The sequence below is a fragment of the Vicugna pacos genome, chromosome 23, assembly GCF_048564905.1.
Source record: "Vicugna pacos chromosome 23, VicPac4, whole genome shotgun sequence".
NCBI classification, from domain to species: Eukaryota; Metazoa; Chordata; class Mammalia; order Artiodactyla; family Camelidae; genus Vicugna; species Vicugna pacos.
Window position 1 is genome coordinate 1437292 of NC_133009.1, and position 6029 is coordinate 1443320.

The following is a 6029-nucleotide window of genomic DNA, read 5'->3' on the forward strand; positions in this document are numbered from 1 at the left end:
TTAAAAACAAAAAAGAAAGGATTCTGGAACAAGTATTAATACTTACAAGTTTAAATGACAAGTTACAAAGTGAGTATTTACACACCGAATCTTTCTTTTTAAATGTCAGTTTTAAGCATTTAAAAATATAATAGTAAAAAATTCTCACTTACAAAATTGACAAAAACACAAACAAACTGGAATAAATTCAAAAATAATGCCCATGTTCTAAATGGAGAACCTTCAGGACTGTACTGAGGGGTAAAGTAAGATGTGTGAATATAGAGACATCAACAAATTGCATGGAGGAAAGCAGTTTTGTAAAGATGTATGTTCTCATTAAATAATTCAAAACTTACTAGAAAATCCCATGAAAAATCCAATCTGATTTTTTTTAACTTGAACAAAATATTTTGGAATTCTTCAGGAATAATAAAGTCATAATACTGGACAAGAAAATTTGGGATGGAAGAAAAGAATCAAAAAAAATTCAGACTGACAATTATTAAATAAATTTTTACAATATGTAAGATATGGTGCTGGAGTAAGTAAGGTAGATTGACAGAAGAGGACCATGAGCTCAAAAAGAGACTCTAGTGTAGATAAGTAATTTGTACAGGTGGGATTTCAAATCAAAATGAAAAGTATGACTTCAATAATTGTCCTGAGACAATCAGAGAATCACCTGGAAAGAATAAATTCTATTCCTCTCATAAGGACCACAAGATACATTACAGACCGTGATGTAAATATTACAAAGTACTAATAACAGCAAATACAACACTTTGCTCTTATTAAGTCAACTTACCCTTACATTAACAAGTACTACTATCATCCCCATCTTAGAGATTTAAAAAAAAACCTACAGAAGAGTTTTATTCCATTATAAGAAAGTATTTCTAAGAATAATGTCAAAGATAAAACCCATAAGGAAGACATTTACTATCATAAGAATATTTTGAGACACAACCAAAATAAAAATCCTCCTGAACAAAATGAAAGGCAAGAAATGACAAGAAAAAGCTCTGTGATACATGTTGATGAAGACAAGAAGTTAATGTTCATAACATACAAAGAGCTGTCACAAAGCAACAAGAAGGTCACTCACTTAAATGTGTGCAAAGGACAAAAGGAATCATTCATTTTAAAAAATTCAAATGGCTAATGAGTAAAAAATGCTCAATACCTCACTGGTCATGAAATGCAAACTAAAATAATGAAAAAGCACTTTTGCTCATCATATGCACAAATATTTTTAATAGATATTCTAGCTAGTGTCCATCTGTGGGAGAACAAACCATGAGCGACATTTTCAGAGGACGACATGTCAATGGATATGTAAACTCTGAAAAACCTACGTACACACTGACTCAACACCACTTCTAGGAATCGTTTCCTTTAGGAAAAAGAAAAATTCAGTCCAAAAAGATGTATCAATCAGGGCATTTACACAGCACTGTTTACAATGGTGGGAAGAAAAACTGAAGTGAAATCATATCCAGCAATAGAAAATTGGTTACATAAGTAATTGTGCATCTTTTCATTCCCCAATGGAGAAGGAATTTCTAGAGTCACTTGAAAGGAGTCTGGGATGATTGTAAATGTCACATCCAGGGACTAAATTTCAAGAAGCCTTAACTAAAGAAATACTCATACAAGATCACAGGAATGTCTGTACAAGGAGGATGCCAGTCAAACATCCTTTCTGACAGTGGAAAATGGAGAAAACTTAACTGTCCACCATCAAGACAATGATGCGGTAAATCACGGCGAGCTGTGAGCACTGAGGGAGCCGGCGTTTCACCGTGGTCCAGGGCCTTGTCCACAGCATTCTTCCACCAAAAGTGTGCGTGGACAAGAGACCACAGCCGCACATCAGGAGACACCTCCAATCTATCTGAAAGGACCGGGTGAGTCTTTAGTGGGAGAACTTCTATGATATACACCTGACTGAATAAAGCGAGCTGCAGAAAAACATATAGTATGGCCTTATTTTTCAATAAAGCTTATATACACACAGGTATACATAGAATTCTCATATGTGTGTAAATATGTATGTCATAGGCATAAAGGTCATGAAATATATATACCAATTTTCAGCAGCTTTTACTCTCAGGAAATAAGGGGAAGGGAGTTAGGGGCCTTCCTGTACCACCACAGTTCTCTTTTCTGTATTTCAGTTAAGTATACTTGGAATATAAAAGTTTATTTAAGTCCGAAGTAAAATGGACAATGCTTCCACAAGACAGAATGCTATACTGGTCATCAAAATCATGCCAGGGGAGATAGAATATTGTAGAAAAACATATAAAAATCCGAATGGAAACTGGAGGTGTCCACACAGAAAACAGGCACAGAGTGCTCTCTGGTTTTTTATGACAGAGGTGATACTCAATGATGAAATGATAGAAAAAAGACGTTAACGTGTTAATTATTATCTATGATTAGTGGGACCAGGATAGCCCCTTTTGCCCCCTTTTTCAGACTTATTATTTTAAATGCACATTCTTTTTCATCTGAAAAAAAGCATTTTCAGGTGTGTAGTACCATGCCTTGGAGAATAATACATGAATACTTAGAGAAACAAGTAACTAGGAGACAAGGCAGCAGCGTCACATAATGTACAACGGGAGATCCTGATTAACACCATGCAGTTACATAAGGACCCACAAAGTGAGAGCACCTGCTGTAACAGGGCGCGGTCCCCTTCTATTTGTCAGCAGTGTCTTCAGGGCTGAGGCAGTTCTGAGCATGGCCAGTGTCAGTGATGGTGTCTGGATGGATGCTACTGGGGGTGAGGGCACCTGCAAGCCGAGAGGAAGAACAGAAATCATCCTCTGCCTTTTCTGTCTTGTTTCTTTGTTACTTTAAAAGAGAGGCATTTATAAGATAAACTGTGTATCTTCCCAAATGAAATTTCAGTAATGAAACCGTTTTTAAAGACTTCACAGCTTATATTCTGCCTATAAGTGTTTTTTCAACAAAGATCATATTTATTAAATGTTAATTAACTCACTTAATTAACTTCCTGTTGAAACATTCTAGTAAAGAACATGAAATGCCGTATGTAAAAGAACCACACCTGCAGTGACTAGCTCAGCTGTCTTGACGGCAGTGCAGTCAGCCCCCACCATCCCGTGGCCCTGAGCTCCTGATGCCGGTAAGAGAGCACGCTGCTTCCCCAGATGGAGAGAAACTGTGAAAGCATTTTTTGAACTCTACAGAACTGACAAAACATAACTGACAAATCCCAGGCTCCTCTGAGGCTGTCATTTTCGGTTTCTGGCCAACCCCCGTCAATAAGCAGAACCACCCCAATCCCGAGCCATGGGACTCACGTGGGGAGGAGTTTTGGAGAAACTTCCAGGTATAGAATGTAACCAACTATACATAGAACTCTCACAAAATAAAAGATGCAATACTCTGATTTTGGAAGACACTCAAAATATTCTTCTAAGCCTAAGTAGCTCAGCCACTTATTTATTTCACAGCCAGTGAGCATCTCCCACAAGCCCTGTGTCCCTGTGTCTGCTGGCAGCCTCAGGCACACTCTTGCTGTCCATCTTGTAAGTCACAGGGAAGAGGCATGTGTCTCACGCCTACAACCCTCACACAGGCTCGCCTCCTAGCCTCACTGTATGAATTTGGCCCCATTTTCTCACCTGTTTATTTGATATCGGTTCTTCTGTAAGCTGTCTGAAATGCATTTTGGAACATGTCAGAAGAATCAGTGGGTAGATAAATGGACAGATTGAGAGGTAAAAGATGGGCAGACAGACAGACTCCAAGAAAAGGGGAACAAATAAAATTTCCTATGCAAAACCCTCTTCTAGTCAGGGAAGGAAACCACCACAGAGAGGTGTGAAGAGGCAGGTAGCTTAGGACTGTTTCCTGAATTCCATGAAAAGTCACACCAAGAGATGAGAGGGTAGAACTTATATAGTAAAAGAAAAAAAGCATGCATGCTTGAAAAATATATCTACAATATGTACTTTCTAAAGAATAGATTCAACTCAGCAGGGCCCAATAACACTATCCTCGGGTATTTACAGAAGTGAGAATCCCATCTCCAAACCACAAGGCATCCCTTCGGAGCACTGAGAGTCTACACAGGGCAGTCATAAAGCCGTCACCGCAAAAGCTATGCGATCCTGCACTTACGAGGAATAAGCAGCTGTGCTCGGGCTGCCCACGTGCGTCATTTACACCCCACAGCACCTCTACGGGGGGGGGGACGCCTAGGGAGCCCCGTCTCTGCAGGACAGAAAACCAGTTCTGGAGAGGCTAAGCCGACCTACCATTTCTCCATCTCACAGGACTGGTCACTCCAGAGCAGGACTCAAACTCGGACCCACGTTTGTAACCACGATACTATCGTGATTTGTGTGCTGTTTGTGTGTATAATACATTTGTTTCTAGCATGAAAAGATATTTAATAAATGATCGGTTGTCTTGTCTATCTCATTAGCTCACAATCAATCTTTATACTGTTGAATTGTACTCTTTTCCCCTGGAGAAAGGAACGGAAACAGCGGGGGTCAGAATGAGGTGGGGCTCCATTCTTTATCTGGTACCTCATCTCATCCAAGTCCCCAACCAGGGAGAAGGAGCAAATGTTCTCTTCATCTTTTAAAGAGAGGGCTTCACTGATGGTGATTTACTCAACTCCAAAACCAAGGCTGGGGAAAGGGCACATGCAGCAACTTGAGCAGTATCAGCTGTAGGAAGGCGAAAAGAGCTCACGGGAGAGTTCAAGGGGCAGCTGATTTAGTTTCAATCGATAAAACAATAACACACTCTAAAAATACTGGCATACAATGGATTTGCTGTTTCTTGACATCTAGCAAGTTTCCACAGCCCATATGTAACATTATCATGAACCAGTGAAAGGAAGAGTCCACAGACAGGAAAAATCAATGCCACAGGAATGCTGAAACCCAGGCTGGAGGAAAGGAAGAGAAAGGGCATAGTTAAGAAGTGGGGAAAGCTGGGGAAAAAAAATCATCACAATGACTCTCAAGCATCATCCTAGAATCATATAATCATTCATTCAAGAGAGAGTTACTGAGATCCTATTCTGTGCAAGATTGTACAGCAGGCAAAGCAAGATCAAAGCGTCCATGGTGGCAGCAAGTTGCGGGGCTCAAATACACTTCTGATCCCGGTACCTTGCACACTTGTGCTCTGTATAAAGGCAAAGAAAAAAAAGTAAAATAATACTCTGTAAACTCAAAGCATTGTTGAAACAAAAGTTAAAGAAGACCTAAATACCAGGACAGACACTCCACGCACATGCCTCTATCAAAAGACAGCGCTCTTGGGATGGCAGTGCTCCCCATGGCGATCCGTATACTCAACATGGCTTCGATCACAATCCCTGCGGGCTCCTCTGCAGTAACTGACTAGCTGGTGCTACAATTCATATGGGAATTCGAGGGTCTCAGTAACCAAAACGTACTTGGAAAAGAAAAACAACGTGAGAAGACTTGTAATTCTCACTTTCAAACCTTACAACTGTATCTCTAGGTGAGATTAGAGGCCATTGTGAAGTTATTGCTATGTTTATCCTTATTTTCTAAATTCTCTACAATGAATATAACTGTTACAATAAGAAAAATTAAAAGTAATTTATCCTTTAAAACATGCACACCGATTCATTCATTCAGAAAAAATTATTTTATCAATAAAGATATAAACAAATATCTAGTGAAAAAGGACTACTTAAAAACAAGAGTGCATTTTCATTTTTCATTAATTGAAAACTGAAAAGCACAAACACGTCAATTTTCTAGGGAGACCAATGCAACATATTAATAGTTATTTTCAAAAATTCTAATTGAACAATGAAAACTCAGGAAAGGGAAAATCATGATTGACAGCCAACTGCAAACACATGGAGATCAAAGGCCTAGAAATCACAGTCCCTTTAACTCTACTACTAACTCAATAGGAGAGGAAATTCCTCACTGAAGGGACAGTGGAATCCCATGCATAAGACAGGATACACAGTACAAACTGCACTAGAATTGGGGGTGATTTTCTTAGAAGAA